Source organism: Lineus longissimus, chromosome 3, assembly GCF_910592395.1.
Source record: "Lineus longissimus chromosome 3, tnLinLong1.2, whole genome shotgun sequence".
NCBI lineage: Eukaryota > Metazoa > Nemertea > Pilidiophora > Heteronemertea > Lineidae > Lineus > Lineus longissimus.
Window position 1 is genome coordinate 18,753,680 of NC_088310.1, and position 23,057 is coordinate 18,776,736.

The window sequence follows — 23,057 nt, forward strand, 5'->3', positions numbered from 1 at the left end:
CAAATGAAAATTTTGAACATTGCCAACAGTTATATTTCAGTGTTCAATTTTAAAGGCTCATTTCAATCCTTAGATTAGGCCTAATTAAATATAAAAAAGCGGGCTGCGGTGTCGGTGTGTTGTAGGATTAATAATTCTTTGTAAAAATCGTGTACACCGAAAAAATGTTTTTTAAATGTTGACTATAGCTAGGCCTCGCTGAAGCACAGGCAGGTTGGCGTTTTCTTACAACTGATTGTCTCAATATGGCTGTCAATTTACCCTTTTTAAAAATCACATCTTTTTCCCTTTCCTTTTGCAGCCCCGTACTCTTGATATCGATATACTGTTATCGTTGCGAAAAAAGGCATCTAAGGCCGCGTAATTTCAGAGATTTTCTCCAAGAATCTCTGGTAAACTCCATAGACATCTTGACATCTGGCTGACAAATACACTCGTTAATAAATCAGAATTAACGTATCCCACTAATCTGAAAGGCAAGCTAGCACTTACTAACTACAACCGTTTTTTCCCTCCAAGAAACACGACTGACTCATAGCGAAAGAATTAAAAGGAAATCTCGTTATACCAGTAGCGGATTCTTTAACATTTGTTGCGCTTTTCCTAATGCCGAGATCATATCCTCTAATGAGTAACAAGCTACTCTATCCTCCTTAGATAATCATCAAGATATTACTTTTAAATCAAATGACTCACAATTTATATCTTTTCTCGTTAGTCAAAGAATCAATTTTTCTATTCAGGTTTATTGTCGTCTTGTTCCTACGGCATCATAATGCATACGGTTATGGCGTCTTCATCTCTTTGTCAAGACCAGCTACCTCACAATGCATCGTAAGAAAACGTCTCAGTGATGACTGTCATCTCACTATAGAAACGTGAATCGTAACTTCTCATTGCATTCATGCTCTTGAAGTTTTTGAAAAAAAAGTTAAATTTTGTTCTGCCAGCGCACAAATACCCACGTACACCCAAAAAATTTTTCACGAAAATGAAAAATCCCTGAAGGTTTTTGAGACTTTGAACAATCTCTACCTGTTTTCCGTTTTGCGGAAAAAACTGTTGGAGTGCATATTTGTGCATAAAAAACCTTGAGCTTTCTCAAAAGCTCAAAAACCTCTATTTCTGAGAGTGTGGTTTCATTTTATTACTAACTGTTATTTTCTCTTAGCTAATTATGAAAAAATCAAATCAATGTTTTTCATTGAACTGCCCTTTGGCTGACCCCTTTTTTCGAGCATAAGGTATCGCTATTGTTGCTAATAATGCAACTCTTCTCCAGCATGGAAGATGGAACAGAGTTGGTGATTTAACAATTCATACACAACGATGATGAGTTTGAAAGACTGTCCGATACCAGTCCTCCATTTAATCTTATCGGGGGCTTGATATGTTCTCACAACGTAGTTCAGTCAACAAACTATCAAGGAGCAGCGAAAAAAGACAACTCCATTTTTGTTCTCGTTCCTGCGCATGCTCCCTCTTTGCCTTAAGTGGTTGCTCCTGACAGGTGTCCTTGACTACTTTCCAAAGTTCTCCTCAAGGACGAATGGATTTACTTGAAAAATGTATCATCCATCTAGAAAGTCAATGGGTGTCTTCAATTACAAATGCTTGACATTTATTTTTGATGACGAAACTTTGATCCGAGCAATTTTGTCGTCCTTGGCTCGACGTCCTTGATGAAGCTTTTAAAGAAACACAGCTCATCGGATGACTGTTTTTATTTAAGGAAATGAAGATAAATAGAAAGTCATTCTTAATGTAATGGTTTCATTTTTATGTAAAGCCTGATATTGCAGTCATCTAACTTCACGAAGCTTGGAGAGAAAGATGCCTATTAAATCATATGCCCTATTGCATTGGTCAAGCAGTTGCAGCCAGTTTATCCCAGTAGCTCTTGAAATGTCTCAGAATATTTTCTGTCTTGCAGTGGTGTCTTACTCTCAAAATGCTTCAGTGATCAGTTTTGAACAATTGAGACGAATTTAAGGTCACTGGAGTCAGGTGCGTATGGGCATGATCACGTGAGCGCGCGCAGTGAGGGATTGATGAGTGGTCAGATGGTGAACGCACCCTGTCATCACTCACCACACTGACTCATCACCCACAGAATCCCTATCAAATTAATCCTTTGTTTACTTCTGTGAGTTGTTACATAATCAGGCTAAGAAGTTGATCTTCTGCTTGATCAAAGGTGATGACGTCATGACTCACCGTGTAGTGTTGTTCTTGTCATGACAGAGAGCCAATCATCTTGGAGACAAGTGGCGCTGTGTCGAGTCATGCCAATGACTGATGTTGTTATGTAAGGTTCTTCATAGTTTTTATGTAATGCTAAACCTGTAAGTCTCGACGTTCGATTATTAGTCTGGAGTCTGTAAATGTTAACCAATCACAGGTCAAACTGCTATCACGTGACCACTGTCTCTGGTCTTTCGATCGAGACAAACAGGCTTGATACTTTTCGAAGTAACTTTTGGTACGAAAGTCATGCAATATGGTAATTTGAAGAGACCTTTTAGTTATTAGATTTCGACAATAGACACTGAATAAAATCATTGGCTATTTACATTGTGTTTACAAGTGTTACGATGGTTGTTTGTTTTACGGAATGGAGACAAAGAGTTACACTTTAGAGAGTATTGACAGCGATCTCTGTGTACTTTGCAGGTGGAATAAAAACAATTTGTTCCTTGGCAGAAAACACTCTTGACCTTTTGAAAGAATCGAATAAAAACCATAAGATCGAACTTAGATGTGTAGTTTCATTTAAGGCTGACATTTTGTTTGGATGCTGGATCAGTAAAGCTTTATTTTTGCCACGTGTTGATGAATCAGAGAGATCGCACCTAGCCTGCCGCGGGGATGGAGGTTCCTAGGGACTGCCAAGGCGGGAGATCCGACCCAGCTGGAGTTGTAGTTGATTTGATCGGAAATCTAAAGGGAAATCGAATGTTTCTGATGTTACCTGCATTATTGATTGATACGACCAAAGAATTGCAAGACAGGTCATCCTGAAGTGCGCATCATGGTCTCAAATAAACGCCCCCTGCACTCGGTCCTAATCAGAACCAGTTGTAGTAGTGACAGGGCTAGTTTGCAGTAGGCGATATTGGACTTTGATTATTGGTCAAGATTTGCCGAAAATAAATGATGATACAAAAGACTTTGATCTGGGATGGTTTTTTCTGCAGTGATACAGGGTTTCTTTACAATAGCGTTTGTCGGACGTGAATGGAAACAAGCTCAGATTGTTATTGAGATTTCAAAGAAACCTCGGTAAAACAACATCAAATTGTGTTCCACTTTTCGAAGATCCAGACTCGCCCCTGAAACATTTTAGGGGTAAGTCACATGCAGTATTGGGCTAAATAAACAAAATTGTCTCCACGCGAATTGCTTGTGAGAAATTGCCTCCGAAGACAAACGGCCGCGTCCAATGAAAAAAACTAATCAGTACCAACAAAAAAGCCTGTATCGCTTCTCCGGTAAACTCATCTGCACCATGAGCAAGTGCGTGTCCGTGGGAAAGTTTCTCGCATTACATCCCCGGGGAGAGAAGATAGAAGTAAAAAGCATCACTAGTGAGAGGGAATTACTGTAACAAGGTAAAATTGCGCATCTAGGCAGCAACCCGTCAGGTGAAAGTTCGTTCGACCGCGCAGAAATAACTTCACGAAAAACAGTGTTAAGTTTTGGGGCAGTTCATCCTGGTAGAATTCTTTTTCAAGCATCGCGTAAGACGTTTTCACTTTGTTCAACGTGCACTTACCACCACTTACATGACTTCCTCACGTAGTTCAGTTCATAGACTTCGTAAATCTATTTTATAGACAGTTTGATATACGCGTATCCCTCCGGTTGAATGACGACGCGTGGTCACTGTTTTTCTACCATTACAATGAAGATAGCATCGCAGAATCTCGGAGAAACCATTCGCATTCATTGCCATTTGGACAATTTACGTAAGCGAAGCCAGAAAAATCCTTTGATTGTTTCTTTGTGCGTCTTCTTCGACGATTTCACCTGACGAGGCTTCAAAAAACCGTAAACTCCTGAGTGAATGTGGCATATGAGTGGTCATTGGTGAGAGTGGTCGGCTTTTCTTTTGTCTACTAGACAACAGTCCGTTGTAAAAAGTGCAGTCAACAGTCCGTTGTAAAAAGTGCAGTCACAGTATGGAATACATACACATTTAGACTCAAATTTGCTGTTTTTATGACAAATGTAGCCTGCCTCAGCATAGCTGGCCGTTGAGGGAAACCGGCGTAGATGCCGCAAATGATAGACCGGACAAAAACTGTAGTGGAGATTGAAATGCCAAGGAGAAAATTGTTAAGTTTCTTCATCATAACATTGACGAACTCTAGACAACTTTTTCAATGCTCTAATCGTAATCATTCGGGCACAAAGCTTTTTCTCGATGTTGTGATGACATTCAGTTAGATTGGAACATCTCGCCAGGGAATCGGCAAGACAGGTGAATCACCTAACAAAGCACCAAACTGGAAAACCAACCACGTGAACGTCAAGACGACTATATACGTGCGCGAACGCCTATTTTCCCACAAGAGGTGACTAATATGAAAAACTTGGTAATTTTGTTCCTTTCCCTGCGCAGGTATAGCATGATTCACTCCAATCATCTCAAGGACTGACTGACTCCGCCGTGCACCAAATGACTGCCATTGATTCTTCAGCCAAGGTATGCCAAATTCCACTCATAATTCATAATTAGCCAAACCGCGGCGTACTAAATTGCTACATCTTGACGAAGTATCAATTTTATTGAAAATATTTACCCCAGTTTACCGCAAACATTTATAGTAAGTCTGAGGCATTACGTCATGAAAATTGATATTGAGTGGCTAGAGGTGCTAGTTGCGTAGCTTAATATTGATTACTACGATCATGAGTCACGGCGTTAATATTTGATAAAAAGGGACAAGCTTGTTAAAGCTTATCGAGAAGTTTCTTCGATAATTTTCAAGGAGAAATATTTTATGCTACAACCGCAAGTATTTTAATTGGGCTCCTTCTGACTGATGAAGCTGATTATGGTCATTTGAGGTGATTATTGAATGTGTTTCTAACGGTTACTGACTGTGCAGCACATTTTTGAAGGCCATGGAGTATATTTTTATTTCAGTTTATTAAACATACATAAAAATAAGCATTTCAAGTTTGTAGTTGTAATTGAGTGTATAACACCTTTATCTTCATATACTGAGTATTATGTGCTAAATTTGACAAATTCACAAGGCATTCACAGGACATTCGCAGGGCAGAATAGAACTACAGGCAGAGGTGTCCGCTAAGGGAGGTTCTACTGTAACAGCAGCCCAATGAAATTCGATCTTTCTTAGCTTTTGACGGTATATACACGTCTTTTTGAAACTCGCTTCTCGACAGCTTTTCCTTTTAGTTCTTCTGCAAAAGGTTTGACGGATAAATCGGCAATATCACGGACTTGTCTACCTGTATTTCCAAGCACTATGTATATAGGATTAGTGTACACTTATTGTAATGATCAGAACGAATCGTATGAAATATTCTTCGTTGCAATCGACAAAGGTTCATATTGAACAGTTTTAAAACAAAGCACCTGTGTTTGCACGACAAAAATCCCGGTCACTGTTCAAACAAGACAGCATGTGAGAGTGACACTTGAAAGAAACAAAGCCATCCCGAATCAGGACTTGGTGACAATTGATGCTTGAAATCCGCTGATGATTAATTTAGCTAATGAATATTACATAAAGTGACCGCCCGGCGACACTCCGAGGCGGTTTGGAGTTAAATTGAAACAGGCTGATTCAGCGTCCACGTAACTGGTTTATTAACCTTGTGACTAACAGTTTTAATGAGTTAGTCCGCGGGGTCTAGGTATACTAATTAGTTTGTGGCCGGGTTGTATGCACCTTGTGGTTCCCATGGGAGGAGTAGTTTAAGGAAAGTTCCGAAGTTAAAAATAAAATGCATAGTGGCACTTATTGCAGTTCATTTCTTTAGCCCGCTTTTACAAGTATATCCCATAACTCTATTGAGCTACAGTAGAAACTCCATGATGAAATACTAGTATACTTCGTCTCGCGTGACTATCTCTCATTTTCAAACATATGTAAACAGCATATCATTGTAAATACTTAATTACAGTAAAAGTAAGAAATATGCCGTGTGGAAATGACGATATAAAAAGACAGTAATTTGTCTGATGAGGGATTTAATTTACAAGCCTTTCTCGTGCGTTTCAGTTCAACAAATTTTTTCACAGCGTGTACTTTAAGGTTCAATCAAATAAAAATTCTAATGACAGTTATAAACAGCTGTATTTGAACAAGTGTGGACAAGTCCGAAGTGTGGCTGACAGGTAGGGACAGTTTGCTCAGCCTAACGTTCGCCTACAATTATTGTCAACCTCTAGAGGAGGATATAGCGCATACAGCCATATTTGAACTGCATAGAAAAACTGTTGTTTGACCAGGCGGTGCCTCTTCCTGAACCTCAGGCCAACACTCGGCATTAACGACCGTGCGAGGGGAGAAGGATACGACTGACTCTTGCTTTTCGTGGATGGCGGCGCCTGTAAACATGTATGTTACACCGTCGCAAATTGAAATCTTTCTTTTCATTCTGTTCCAATGCACACAGAAATTTCAACCTGTCCGTCTAAAAGACACCCATGAAACTCTGAAATATCTTGGCAGGCATCATTATAGCTTATCAGATAGTCAGTCATTCCTACGCAGAAATGAAACTCTTGCTCGGCAGCCTGCCACAGAGAAAGCCTCTCTAACGATGTTGTCTCAATAACGCGGCAACGTATGATCCGATGGAGCGTGTCGCCAGATCAATATCGATCTCAGTTCAGTAAAGCCACAGGTATAGATGGCTGGATGACTCATCCTCCATTCATAAACAGCTCTTATATCTCTCATCTCATCTCCCGCTGCAAACCACCGTAACCCCGGCCATTGGGCCATTGGCGACAGATTGCAGCATTTTCATGATATCTATTTGCGGAATATGATGATGTTGATCAGGATTCAATAGCTGAGCTCATCTTTTTAAGGAAATGTGAAATCACGAAAAACAACATGCAACAGTTTTTATTCAGGCACAGCTATTACGTATCCAGTCTCATCCCCCGCCGCACACTGTTACAACTGCCACGGTGGCAGGTTTTGCGCAAGACTGATTAAGTGTCCAAATTCGGAGAATGATGTTGTTTACTTCCGTTCAAAGCCTGAGTTCATTCTCTTTATAGAGTACTGAGATCATTCATAAACAGGTCTTACTAATTCAGCCTCATACTCCCATGGCATGCCGTCAAATCTGCCACGATGGCAATTATTGCGTAAAAGCATCTATATGCGTAGAATGATAATGTTGTTGACCAGGATTTGGTCGCTGAGCTCATTCTCCTTAAAAAAACATGAAATCACGAAAAGACAACACATTCACGTAAGCTGCAATTTCGACAGATTTTCTTTCAGGCCTGTTTTATAGTACTATAGTCCCGACAGAAACCAGTATCGGGATGGTATGTGTGATGCCAATACAATATGTATAGTACACTTGAAGAAGAAGTTGTACACTCTGAGCGAGGTCAGAGCATTGAGGGCCAAGGTCACGAGATTGTGTGTACGTTCTTGTTCTGTTTTTGTTAAAGGCAGTTTAATCGCCTACTTCGTCAGCCTCGCAACCTGCCGAACGGCTTTATACTATATTATCAGCTTCATAAAGATCTCGACAGCTTCTTATCTCAATTTCAACATTTTCCCCAGACTATCTCAGTGGACATAAACTAACCTTACGGGGTGAGAGATCTCCTAGTAATCGTCTCCCAGCTCGGGTGACGACAGGCGAATCAAAGCAACATCCCATAATCTATCACCCCAAAGTTAACAGATAAAGCGCGTATGCTCAATTAAAGAGATGCTTCTCCCGCTTACGTGCGAATTTTCCCATCACGAGACAAATATGGAATTTATGCAAGTTGTCATCAAAGAGATAGGGCATCTTTTCTTCACGAGAGGGAGTCGTATCTACCTATATTTACGAGTCGAGTCTACCTATATTTAAAGGAATCGATGTATATATTTTGGCTGATTTCGTTTGTTACCCCTCATTGTTTGCTGAACGCTAAAAAACAGATTAAGGCGTTTCGCCATTTCTCAGTCCTGATGAAATGTCACTTCGCTGTCTATACTGTATGAAAATCCTCAGATATTTGAAAACAACCGAAAACTTCACACCGGTAGGCTATTAATAGACCACAAGAACTTGCCCGGCCGTACGTCGGAAAGCAGGGAAAGATCACTTTAAATTTCGCCAACTTTGTTTGGCTGATATTCAACGGGCAACAGGTGTCCCGACTCAGAACCACCTGATCTTAACCAAATATTTCCCTACCTGCTAAATGGCGTACAAGTACCGCGAAATTACTTCCGATGTGGAAGATTTCACGGCCAATAGACTTTTACAAATTTTGTTGGAGATGTTTGATTTAACCGTTGTGCGTGAGTCAAGGAGAGCCCAGTGAGAGCTCAATTAAAATCAGAATTGCGACGGAGAAATGAGCACTGCATAACGTTGAGAATTCGTGGTGTAAGCGCAGCTATAGTGTTACCAAGAGATTGCTAAACAAACAAAAAAGGCCTTAGTTTACATATTAAGTACATATACATGTATACATGTATACTACGATTGATATAGTTTTTGTGATATTTCGTGATCATCACCGTTTTTAGTAACATAACATATTACACTGACATGGCACATAAAAAAACATTGTCACGAACTTCATTGGAAATGTCAAAATCCTGCTGTGTGTCCTGCTAACGTGGCGAAAGAGTACACAGCACGTCATTTATCATTCGTTTCAATGGCTGTCCTTGAAGCATGGCGGACACGCACCAGCGCTGCCTGCAATCAGTAGTCCGTTTGCGCCATCATCAAATATGGTGCGAAGCAAATGCGTTGTCGTTATTACCCCCGCGGTGATAAATCATAGCAAGCTGTAATGTACTTTCCTCATCAAATGTTATAACGCGTGCATCTATCATCCTATTGAATAGGTGATTTTAATTTGCATCGAACACATCACCCTGTGAAGAAGCTTCACGCCTAATGACAGTGCCAATCGAGTTGTTAGCGCGAAGCACTCGAATCCCGTTAATCATGAAGGGCCCTCTTGTCGAACTGCGGGAATGGCGAACAGGGCGGTATTCATTGACTGTGCCGGCATTGCGCTCGCGGAAATACCGCTGTTCCCAGCACACTTGACTATTGGTGAAGGAACCTACCTTGCCGAGAAGGAACGGAAGAGATAAAAAAACGGAATGAGATGAAAGGGCCATGTGTTGGATGCCGAACCGTTCCTTCAATAACCAATGGCGCGAGTTGCAAAAGGTTTTAGTTCAAACCAGTTGATTTTGCGGCCATCTCAGTGATTTCGTACGAATTTACGGTGATGATTCAAATTAATGTACCAGTTATGGGCCACAATAGGCCTTGTTGCTGGTGAGATTCAGGGGCGAAAGGAACTGAAAGGAGTGTCTTGTCCCCTTCAAAAGTCTCTCATTGACAAGATACCAGCAAATCTCTGTGTCGTGTAACCGGCATATCACCGTGGAATTGATGCTTCTTTAAAAAAGCAATAACGATTCTCATATCAATATTTTCCCTTTGATGATGCTAGTAAACAATTAATGCTGAGAAAAGTTGAGTGATTCACACTCCTCCAATGCAAAGTCGAGATAGAAAACCAGTTGGCACTCCTTTGTAGAGTTTTTCCAAAGCAAGCTTTGCAATATTGACAAGATTTGTTCTTTAGTCTGATTGATCATGTAAAGCCCGAGTGCGCACCTAGAGCTTGCAATCCGCTGAGAATGCCGCATGTCTCTCTGAGTGGCCCCAAGGACGGGTTGATGTTGCGCGGACATGAGCCGCATTCTAATGCCGTGAAGGCCAATTAGTGATTCCGAGGATGCAGCATGTCGATGACAGCAACAGGGATTTTTCCGTGGTGCTCGCGGCGTGATGAGTGCGGGTCGCCAATCCCTTGTTGCTTCTTTGGCTACGGCGCATCCTGAGGGGAAACAGTATGCTCTTCAACAAGTGGTAGACATCTTGTATTAAGAAGGTCCTGTTCTCGTTCCTGTTTGGTCTTCATCCCTGGCCTGGAAGATGCGGACCTGATTGGCGTAGTGAACTCGCATATTGGTCTTCGAATGGCTTTTTACTGAGAGCTTTTCTCATATTTTCGTTTTTCTTCATGCTGCCCATAATTCTCCTCTCTGCTAATCAATTCTAGACTAATATATTGGCAAACAATAAGAGACCAATCTCAAGAAGGAGTTGGCGCCTCCAACGATGACTTTAGACGCTGGCTCCGATGCTTTTAATAAGAAAATCAAACAGTGGCTCCAGTTCATTAGAGGACGTCGATATTACAGCTCTAGGCAATGCATTTGCGGCAACCTGTTGCCGGGAGCCATTCTCTCATCCTAACTATTGGTTTTGCTCATGTTGCTGGTGGCTTGCGCCTGCGGCTGATGAAGGGACCTTCTCATTCAGTGCAGGCTTGCTCGAACAAAACAGGATTTCGAATTGGTTTTACACTGGTTATTTGTGGCTCAGTGGATGGTGATCCTAGAAAGGCTGACAAATTATGTTATCTTGTATCTATGGTTTTGACATGAACCCTTGTAGATTATGTCTCACTGCGTACAAGTAGTCAAACTGTGGTGGGAAATAATGAGTCGTTAGTCGATACTCCGCCTGTTGCATTATGCATATTAGTCACTGGAAAGCCCTCTTGAAGTTCGAGTGAGCATTGAAGAGCTTTGTGACGTATGTGAATTCACAGGTGAAACTTGTACATGGAAGACACTGACGTCAATACATTGGAAAGTAGGCCTATGCAAAATTTACTTCCATGATCTTCGCCCAGTTGAGAGAGAGAGTAAAGCTTGTTTGGCTTATCACACCCTTTCGTAGAATCACCAGCTTGGTTATAATGGGGCGTAGCCACAGCCGGAAGGGCGTAGATTGAGAAACCAAAATATTGAAACCAATGCCAAAACAATCGGTCAGATATTCTTTTGTCAACATGAAAGAAATAACGAAACATTGCTTAGACGGGAAGACTCGAAACATCATCCACCAAAGCGGGAACCATGGCTCAAGACCACTGATCCGCTTGCCAAAGATCTGAATCCAGATCTAATCCTAAAGATCTATTTTTATGATATACGTGTATATTCTTTTATGTATGTTCTATGTATTCCCCTGTGGATCCATGTACTTTACTAAACGACCTTGAGAAGTCAAAAGGATGAATCATATCCGAACATTCTCCCCTGATGGACATAGTCATCCATATACAAATATAATTAGAATCTGTGTCCCTTAACGAGTGTTGTATTCAATTCAAATTGACTTTAAATATGATTAAGGACTGGTCTAAATGGGATCTCCTGGGTACATGCAGGTCTGCCTATCGATAGGAATCTAAATTATTCGTTTTTTATGGTGTTTTATCAAAGACCAGTTTCCAGTAGTGCAGTACCCAAAGCAGAATACATGACAGGCGGTGGTCTAATAACACAATGGTTACTGAGTACAGCTTCAGAAAGCGGCAAACTGTTGCGGTAAACGGCTGTTCGTGGAGTCAGACTTTGACTCAATGTTCAACAGGTCCTGGCGCCTTGGTTCTACGTTCGTTGATAATTTACAACGAAGTTGCACCCTAATTCGATTTTTTTGCTCTCGTCACCCACTTCAGATTCTTGACAGCGAATGTACAGTATAGATATGAGTCTATTGCGGAACAATTCTCCGTAGTACAGCCCAGCACGCATGTGACAGTAATACACAATTTGGTTACAACGGGCATGTAACCAGTTCGGTATCTTGGCAGATGGTAATTTTTGTATTCATTGTGTAACACGATAGATTGTAGTACATCGATATCTAGCTACCTGGTGTCATATGCCATGCACCTTTAGCTATACTTTGGGTTAAAATATAAAAGTCCATCATCCGATGACCATCATTTACTATAAACTATGCCCACCTAAATAACCATTCTTACCAGTCCCTTTACCCAGATAAATGATAAGGGGTTACTGCGCTCAGCGCTTTGGCAACAATATATAAAGTAACAGCTTGGTGCGTAAAGACATGAAACGATGACCACCAGGTGGACCTTAATTGGACCGCTATTTCTGCTTCCACTGGACATGCTACCTTCAGCATCATCAGTCATCCTGGAGGAATGCTCTTGAAGGGAGGAACTACAAGGCTTTAAACCTTAGTCATTTCTTGCTCTTAGCTTAACCTCACGGGTGGGCAAAGCAGGAAGTGAAACCTGCATTGAGCATACATGTATGATTTTTATCTTCGTTTATTTTGAATTTCTACGTTTGAGAAATTTGAACCAAAGAACGCTTTGTGTTTCAGACTGCAAAGCCGAGTACTTTTAGATTTTGCCGGAGCTTTCAACAGAAATAAGGCATTCGGCTTGGTTTATGATTACTAGGATACGGTCGCTTTTCGTTGCTACTGAAAGGTTTTCAGAAAGCAACAAAATGTTTATGCCTAAGTTAACTTCAACCTGATTTCGCTGGTGATATCACTCAAACCTACTGACAAGGGCCAATCAGTTAGAGATGAGAGTAACCTATAACTTGATGAGTTGTATCATAACAGTCATGAGCAAAAGTTCGAGCTAACCTTCTTCCGATGGAACCCCACCAATTCAGCTTACCAATGACTCAGAGAGAGAGAAAGCTAAGATTGTTAGGCGAAACAAGCAGAATATGACTAAACATGACAACCAGCATTGGTGATACATTCCGCCTCCTTTGAACGATTGTCATTAGGTCACTTATGCTAGTCAGGCAAGACTCTTTCACTGCTTTCAAGTCAGTTAATCGAAGCTTAAGCTGGCTTCTCTATTGAGAGATTGGAGGAGTCACGGGGGGAGCGCGTTGGGGAATCGCGAATCACAGTGCTCAACCAGACGGAAAGCTTTGAACTTCCATTAGAACATGCACCTTCATGATATAATAGGTTGAAGTCGCGATGCAACTATGTCCAAGTCGTTTGTAACCGAACCAATTTTTCTTGCTTCTTGCTCTGGTGGATTTGGTGATGTCTGAACTGTCCCAAAGGAGGCAAGACATGTGCCTTAGATTATCACCGGTAATCCATCAAAGAAGCATTCATTTTGATATTTGGATAATCCTAAGGTGGATTTCCTTTGAACCATTAATGGCTTGGCTCTGTCTATCTATTCGTCATTAACTTTTGAGAGAAAAAAATCTAAACACTTCTCAATCAAGGCAAGGGGTTCATATTCATCGAACAAATATCTTACGGGCTCAGCCGGGAATAGAACCCGGTGTTCCCGCACCCAAAAACGGGAATCATGCCTCTAGACCACTGAGTCACCGATGCAGGCGACTGAGGCCAGTGAGGATGAAAGGGCGTCGTCCTTGGTACCTTAACTAATCACAGAAGTAACTGAATAAATAATCTACATAGTTCTGATTAAAACTGACTAATCGCTGTTATTGGGAACAAAGATTCGTCTAATCTTGACTGCGCCAATTTCCTGACAATTATCCTCGAATCCCTTCTGCAACAGATACGGCGCTTCCTTTCCTCCACTACGACAATATGTTTCGTCCTTCGCAACATATGGCAAAACCCTTGCCGATATCGACTCTCGATAAACCAGATACTCATTGAAGTAATATAAAATCACTGATATACCCAATACATCATCCATATCTCGCACTTTCGAAACCATAATCATTTCAGTCCATTCGTATCAGAGAAGCATGACAGACGCAACCCTATTTATAAGTGGTATTTTAGGACCTTAAATCTAAAACCAACATATGTTAAGACCCTGTGATATAGATATATCCCTTGTCTGATAAAGCTAATACATCATTCGTATCTCAGTCAGTTGGACTGAACCATCACTTTGGTCCCTTCTTATCGGGAAAATTTCATTACTGTTTTCGAACCTTAAATTGAAAAGAAACATATGTTAATACCCTTCGCAAATTGATTAGCATGATGGCTTCTGATGTCATACATCATTCTTATCTTACGGAATAGTAATTTTATTCCCCTTCTTTATATCAGATAGGCTATAATCTCCAGTAAACAATTTGTAGCACATTCTTTGAAACGCTCAGTAGAAGCGACATTAAATCTCACATAGCCAAAGGCAAAGTTTATGTCTGTTATCTCTATTAAGATGTTATTTTTGAATTTTCCCCCAGTCAGATGTCATTCACATGACGAACAAGCCGATTTATGCCAAAGCATGAATTGGCCTTCCGCCAATTTCGTTACTACCAACAATAGTATCAAAGAGAACAAGCCAAAGTTTGAATCAGTATGCCAGCTGAAATAAAGCGATGGTTCTCTACTGTGGCAATCGTTTGACTGAATGATCGACCATAGTGACCATTTGACAAAGCGTCAAACTCTTTGAGTTGGCTCAAGTCAGAAGGTATCATTCGCAACTCAAGGCTTCAAATATGAGCCATATTTCCATCATGATGCACCTTTAACAACCCTTCTGAGATTGGAACAGGAAAACGATAGTCGGAAGGGAAATTATTACATATGCCTTCGGAAGGGTTCATTCACTGACTCGATTATGAAGGGTCCACAAGGGATTGGTAGGCAAAGCGATAGTACGCCATCGCCTTGCAATTATTCATAGCCATACGGGAGGAAATCATGTCTCATATTCGTCGTGTCTCATCGGCCTATTATCTATATGAACCTTCCGGTGACTCGACTAATCAGATTTTACATCTTGTTAAGAGAAAGCAGTGTATTAGCAGCATTTTAATCCCCAGACTCCGATCAAGATGTCTATCGGATTGCGATACCTTAATGGTCCATCCGGTCATGTCCTTGGCCAGTGGATGACTTGGAAGCAAATGCCGCGATAATTTGCTTTCGACAGATGTATGGCGATATTGTGCTGTCGATATGGCTGGTGAATTAATAATGTAGTCAACATCCAACGTTAACAGAATACATCACACTTTGGAGTTTGACCACACAATGCATCTGTATGTTGACATCGAAATTAGATGTTGCTTTAACGACAAACACAGTTAGTCGGACACTGTGTGTAAAAGAACCTACACATTTACAATGTAGGTGAACCAACTTTATATATTCATTATTTGTAAATTTGCGTCAGGAAAGAAATCATGTAAGCCTCCTTTAATGTCCTGATTGAGTCTGCCGACATATCTGTGTGAATCATGGAGAATCACCTTCCCGTGACAGTAAGCCTGCCACGCAGTCTTACACCTTAAATAAATTTAAATTCAAGAATGTGAGAAATTTAATCTGAACGTTATGTGCACCTGGGGATGGGCCATTACAATCATTATAAAGCCACCAAAGGTCTTTTGAGGCCGCACTCTAAACCGAAACTGCTCCTTACGAGGCAATCAACCTTGGACGCTAATTCAAATGGCTCTCGCGAGATCTCAAAGAAGCGAGAGGTTCTTCATGTGTTAGAGAAGATTGTAATGAGGAAATTTAAATTGCTTTGTATTCGCTGCAACCTGACTCAACACTTCAAAGTGAGTGTTGGCGTTGAAATCGACACGTTTTATTGCATCGATGACGAAGCCGGGTATTTCTTTAACGACACTTGAAGTTCTTTCAACAGTCTTTTCCTTTTGAACTACTGGAAGTGTATTCATACAGCATTGTTGGTTAGGTTTAAGTATAGTCATCATCAATTGGAGACGTGTAAAATTCAAAAGGAGCTAGCGTTCCTTTGATTTTGGTAGAGACATAGTAGCCAGGATCGAGTTTGTAAAATAAGAATCATCCTTTTTTGACACACCCGGAATCTGGAGTCCTTGTCGTTATTCTTGGACGGTCAGTCAACTTGGCGTATACGGGCGCATTTTAGGGCTACATGTACAATAAAATGCCTCTTATCCATCATACATATCCTTTATAGAGGAGTCTGACGCGGCAAGGGTATCAAATAAGGAGATTAAAGAATCAAGGAGGGCGACAAGAAAAGGATATGTAAAGCTATAGTGTGAATAATTAAGGTTGAGAAGAAGAACAGCGGCACGCGTTTTACCAACTTATCAAGATAACTGTCCATTTTGTACGGTTATCAGTGCACCTCATGACAAAATGACAAATTGAAAGGGGCTTATAGCCATTAAGGGCGTGACGGATTTTATTGCAGGGTCCTGCTGCGCATTAATATATATTTTAGAGGGGTCAAATCCTGGTCACGCAGGATTGATTTGTATTCTAGAGCGCGGTATGATAGTACGGTGATAAAGGTAGTAAAGCTCGCATATGTGCGTGGCGTAGAACATTAGCCGAGGAGCAATTAATGAGTCACTCTGTTAGCTATCACTAGCCGAGGTGTACAGGTATAAGAGGGGACAGCCAATCAATTTAAAGCTTCGTTAACAATTAGTCAATCGCGTTTGCTGCCACGCTAATCTATGTCGTGTGATATTTGCCGCGGAACTTTCGAGAGAATCGCTTTTTGACACGTTCGTAATTGGCAACGGGGAGAAACGGCAAATGACGCTTTTTATTTTCTGTTCGGAATACTCGACATCGTTCTTATTTTTCTACCCACTCGGAAGAATTTATGGAGGCTTCCATCTAAGCTTTCAAATTAAAAACTCCATGAATTAGTTCGAAAGGGATTGGTTCTCAGGTAAATGACTACTTTTACACTAAATCGGAGAAATTAGGGGAATGGATCCAAGACGGTACGAAACGAAACATATACATGTGAGAGGAATCGATCCAAGATGGTACTTGACGACAGGACCAAGGTTGTACAAGAAAATATTGTAAAAATTCAGAAGAATTCTGAAATTGGTTTGGGGTACGGGGTGAACTTGGTCTTCAAAAGAAAAAATCAGTTTCTGGTACTCTTCACAAATGAACAGAACTTTCCAAATAACATCGCTACACATGGAACTACATGTATTAAAGACTTTGCCTGAAATTTTGAAATGATTTCTGCACGATCCCCAAGGTCTACAGACATGTCCGTGAGAATAGGAGAAGACCACAGCTCAGCCGGGGTTTTTATTTTGACAATTTGTATCCAAAGTCCTTTCAAGTACGATGATAAGAGTTATTATAAATCTGATGTTGACTTTTTCGCGGTGAGAGGAAGAAACCCCGATTGAACCAGACGCATCGATCGCTCTGCACCTTTACGAAATTGGTGTTTAAAGTTCGTGACTTTTGCATGTCCACGTGTCCAAGATGTTGGCGATATATTACAGTATATCATGGACATCTGTCGATATTTGCATGAGTCAGAATGCCGGTAGATCATTCTTCTGCGTGACCATACAGCTTGCGCAGCTGTTAGCAAAACCCGGCTGCCGTGCGCAGTCCGCATTTTCCTTTCACCCTCAATTTTTCATGATGGCGTAAATCCTTCCAGGCAGACGATCAATCATGTTATGAAATTACGATTGAAAGCGATGAAGTTGTTGCATGTATTTCAAAGGGTTTTCATCCATTTGGGTCCATAATGGCACATTGGTTCTATATCGATTTTTAATCAATCAATTTGTGCGTAATCCCGCGGCTGCGAGAGCGGTCAGACGAGAACATGGCTCAAAGCTCCATTCTCATGTCAGCACTGGCACTCCTTTGAACATGAAAGCAGAAATAAAGGAGACATAAATATGAATATCGCATTTATCTCTGGATTATTGTCAAAAATATTGCTTCCGCTGACCCTGATCTCAAAATCATTTTTAAAAACGCATCCGCTTGGTTCAGAGTTATCACCATTTATAGAGCGGTGTTGCATGACTCAGTCAACCACATGGTCAAATTAATTTTTCATTTACCCTTTTAACCAAATGATTGATAAGCGGAGAATAAAATAAAAGAGTCTTCATGCTAAAAATCACCTATTAATGTGAAATTTATTTGCATGATTGAAGCAATTTTAGTTTTTTTGCCTACAGTGCCAATTTCTCGTGTCGTAATCGTTTTAGAAATATCAATTTTTATACCAGGATCAACGGGAAAGAAATCCAAGTTGTTCCAATAGCCATGCAACATTTTAGCCATAGTCATTTCACAAAAACGTTATCTGTTATCTGACGTATTCAAGAGTGCCATTCTTCAAGTCGAATGATCAGTTGAAAGTCGCAGGCACTGTTTATACACTCGAGAAGAAAAACGCATGAAATCAAAGTGAAGAAATGTTGTGACTCTAAAACGCCAGTCACCAACAGGTATGACAATTTCACCACCCATCGGCTACAAGCTTAATCACTACTGAGAGCCCATCCCTTGCAGTGTGGTGTGTGATTGTCAGTTGTTTCTCACTGATCCTGAAGCAATGATTCACGGCCTCATGCCAGCACCTGATCGCCCATTACGGCAAGAACGTGGCTTACCAACGAATTCTTTCATGACTTCAGGTGTGCCCGTGGATTATACAGACATGATAATTATTTTGCATGAATCTTGGCGTGGGTTTTGCCTTTCTTATGGTTGTTGTCATATTTGGTAACGGTAAGCCTGATCCACGTTCTTGCTTCCCTTTTATGGCTTTCTAACCCCTGTGACAACAAAATACAATGAAGAGCTATGAAAAAGATATTGTAATACACGGATACGTGCAGACGAGATAGGCGCATGAAGAGCTAATCCTCTTATAAGTCTTCTCAGCTTGGCTGGTGTTTCGATCTTCATTCGCCTGAGACGACCAAATGAACTAAAGATGTATGTTTGCAGCATGTACCTAGAGCTGGTGTAACGATTTCGTGTGTTTCAGCTTCGAAGTGATTTCCATGATTGTTTGGGAACGCTGAAAAACAGATGGACACGTTTTTCTAGCTGTCTATCGTATCAAGTATAGATTCTTTAATCCATACTTGATCGTATTGAAAAACTGAAATATTGGAAATTATAACATATAAAAGGGTTACATTGCCCTCAAGTAAAACTATCTGTCATCAGTTTAACGTCGCAGTGTATAGTCAGTCGCAATTCAGAACAGCATATTTTGTCATACAATGCTTACTTTACTAACTGCGACTTGAGCTCGAACAATGCAACTTTGCTATTAAAAAAACTAAAAGCAAAGTATCATTTGATAAAATTTAGGACCTTGGATTTAATTGGGAAACGTGACACCCCCATGCATTGTTTGATGTCGTGTTAGGATTTCGTTACAGCAACGAGAGCCATTTGATATGACGGTGCATGGACCGTTCCAAGGTCAATGCTGTAAAAAGGAATCAAGAGTTACATTTTCTGTTCTCTGAATTGCGTTAATTAGTGTCAAATTTCTCACACCATTGCACGCAATTAGTAACATGATACTTGTATGTAAACCATTTCAGCAAATATCTCTTTTATTCATTTATTTCTTTTGATAACAGTTTTAGGCAATTTGTCATTTCAAGTACTCCTTGAAGGTGGATTAATGAAGGCTGTAACAGTAGAATCGTTAAGAGCGACAGAATAAAAGATTACCAAGGATTCAAAAAAAAATTATAATTGAACCTCAGAGCCTGCACTTCATGATGTGAACAGAAACCTATAAAATTCTGGCAGATGCTTGAAACTATTGGATGAGTCATCGTGATGCATAGTGTAACTGTAGCTGAGAGCTTCCATCGACTTGAATATAAATTACCATTCAACAGCTCGCAACATGCAACAGGTTGTTTCCAGAGCATAATGGGCAAAAACCAGCTGAAATGGCGTAGTTGCAAACTGGAAGGATGATTTTTGCGGTTTTTTAAGGGGGAATTGTTTGGTACTTGTAGGCATTTCGTGGTCTTATGATTTATGGACATGTATGTGGTTGTGATCAAAGTCATCAAAATGGATGAACACACTGTACATGTATGTAATTTATGACGAAGGCCGTTGTAACGCGTTTTTTAACAGGTTACAGCGCGTTTTGTTTTCGTTTTTGATTGCTTATACTCACTGCTTTGGAAGGCTGAAAGATAGACTGACACCTTTTTCTGTGTTTCTCCTATTGAAAAGTCACGATCTCTCCACTGTCGATGTATTAAAACGCAGAATTATGGGGAACACCCACAGATGTTACACCGGATATAGGCAGGAACGTCAGCGACAAAATTGAACATCTATTGGGAAAAGAAACGGGAAAGAACATCCGTTGGGAAAGAAATCGCGGCCACGATTTTGTTTCCTCTTCACCATCAGATGATGATTCAGAACCGAATTGCGTATAACAATCCACTATTTCTGACTCTCTGTCATGTTTCATTCTCCGTATGATGGCATCAGAGATAACCTTGGATGGGGATGACCTCGCCGTAAAAACTCGCCAAGGAGCCGGCTTGGATTTGCACGAGATAGCTGCAGTTCCATAATTATCTTGCTGGAAAGACCTGACATTCTTTAATATGGTGGCCCTCGCGTGTCAAGAGTGAAAGCTGCATGAACTACCTGATTGGATACGGCGACTTTTCACCATCGCTAACTAAACATGAGTTAGGGACGCTCGCTATTGGCTTTATGCAAGTATCAATTCGTTTCTTGTACCCCCCTCCTCAAGGGTAGTTAAGCTATCACCACTAATCTTTGCCGATGCTTGAGTAGTATTTATTTTTCCTTTAGTAAAAATTTGGCGAAGCTGGAAAGAATAAGGATGCTAATGTGTCGATGTCTTGTCGAACATACAGCCTTACCCAGTAAAATTAGTTCGGTTACTTTATATGACGGTGATAACTGATATATTGTTGATGGTGATGTCTTGACGAAAGAAAAAGTAGCATTGGTGAAAAAAGGGTGATGCTTGAGCCTTAAGATGTCGTTATAGGGTGATAAGGTGTCGTACCCTTGAGGAGGGGGGGGGGGGGGTACAAGACACGAATTGATATTAGCTTTAGTAGTCCCTGTTACAAGCTGGCAAGGAAACACGAAGTCACGTCATGTCACTTTGACTGAATTGAAAGAGTATGCACAGCAGACTATTACAAGACTGTTACTGTATGATATGAGAAACCAAACGATTTCATCCTTCAAAAGAAGGAACAAATACATGTTCTAGGAATCCATCATTACGATTTCCCGGCGGCAGGGTTCAACTCACTTGAAGCACAATGGTCTAAAGGCATGATTGATGCTTTCGGTGAGAGAGGTGCCCGTTTTTTTCACCTACTGTATACTTGGCCACTAAGTATATTTTGTTTTTCCCCATGATGAAGTCAAGCGGTTTTGCAATAAAGCATGATTTTAAGTACTGAGAAAGGTTTCGCCAAAACCTTTTTTGTCAATGACCACGTTCTTACCGTTTCTGGCAGCTGAGAGTACTGAGCAGGCTATACCGCGCCATTTCACTCCTTGTGTTCAAAGATAGTTCTTGATTATCGCCAATGGAAAGTTCCTTACATTCATTCTGTTTTACCCTCCGACCTTGTACATATCAGAATCTTCAAAAGCTGCCACTAACAGATACCGAATGATTTAACTGTAATGTCAATAGTTTACCTTACGTCATCGAGGACACGTCATGGGCGTCTAATTATCGATGATCGCCATTCATCCACTCTATTGATCATGTCTTTGGCGAGGTTTGTTTGAAGTGGTATCAGATGGTGATCTGGCTTGAGACTCCTCTGTACCCGACGCCAACCAATCATCCAGCTATTTGACAAGACAATATCCAAGACTTTGAAACCGCGACTATCATCATTAGGGTCAGTGTAATAGAAACTCTATAGACAAATGATGTCATTATCGCCCCGCTGTAATGAGCACGTCTCAATAGTCAATGGCTGACTTAGCACCATTGACTTTGGGATGTTGTAAAGCTTATTGGCGGACAGCCGGTAGATTTGGAGGTTCGTGTTAACCGAACCCAAGGGAGGAAGTATTGGTCAAGTTTACATTTGCATTTGCACAGCACTGGCAGTATACGAAATTATCCATCTGGCAATGGGTTCTTGCACTTAAGGACAAAAAGGGCAATCAGTTCACGAGCCATTGACCTCTGGATTATATGGTTTTGGCGGACAGGCGATGGATTTGAACACAGATCCTTAGGGAGGGAACCTCGAGTGAAATTGTTCATTGCCGCCCGACATTGCCGCTGACGCGCCACTGGTCTCGATATCATTGAACTGTTGCAGTTACCAGCAGCTATGGCCGAGCTCTTGTCCTTGAGATCTGTATCTCAACCAGTGGCTGAAATATAAAGCTGACACTGGCTCTGCTGACCTGGCTGAGAGTGGCAGTAAAGAGATGTCATCTCCATGATTTCTGATTGAACTACAGTCGCGATATTCGTAGCGGTTGTTTAAAGATGTACGCCGTTCACATTTACTGGTGGCTGAGGAAAAGAAATGCAGGCAAAGTGCTGTCGTGCAGTTATTATGCATGCAAATTTGCTGGAACTTGGTATTCATAGTATTTGTATATCTGTCTACCAAACGGCAATATTCAGTACGTATGTACATGTACATGTATGCAATCGGAAAGTTTCAAACTTTTAACGAACGAGGCCTTTAAGATAATGTCTAATTATGTTAATTATGTTTTCAAAGTAGACAATGAACGACCTATTTCATTCTTTCATATAAGAATGCTAACATTCAAGTTTAAAGTGCCGTCATCGGAGGCTCAGTGGTCTAGTGGCATGATTCCCGCTTTGGGTGCGGGAGGTCCCGGGTTCAAATCCCGGCTGAGCCCTGCTTTTTATTTTGGTGTTCGGTGGTTGAACAGGAAGACATTTTCTGGTTATATTTTTGAAATCTGATAAAATATGGACTCGTCTTTTCAGTTATACCAGAGAGTTGACTGACTCAGCAACAAGTGGCGCAACAGATTGTTCCAAACAAGATTACAGAAGAGCATCAGTGTGCGAATCCACATTTACCAAGCAAAATTCAATTACAGATAGATCTGAAATCACTTTAGCTCCTCCGGCGATGACACGCTTTCTCTATGTATTTAAACTCTCCCCCTGGAACCTTGAGAAATCGCAAAAC

At 40.9% G+C, this 23,057-nt stretch overlaps 1 non-coding gene across 1 annotated transcript; it reads left to right on the plus strand.

The window, feature by feature from the left end:
* Positions 1–22,686: 22,686 nt before the first annotated feature.
* On the plus strand, positions 22,687–22,758 carry Trnap-ugg (transfer RNA proline (anticodon UGG)). Its single transcript has one exon. It is a non-coding gene; the product is annotated as a tRNA-Pro (tRNA).
* The last annotated feature ends 299 nt before the right edge of the window (positions 22,759–23,057 follow it).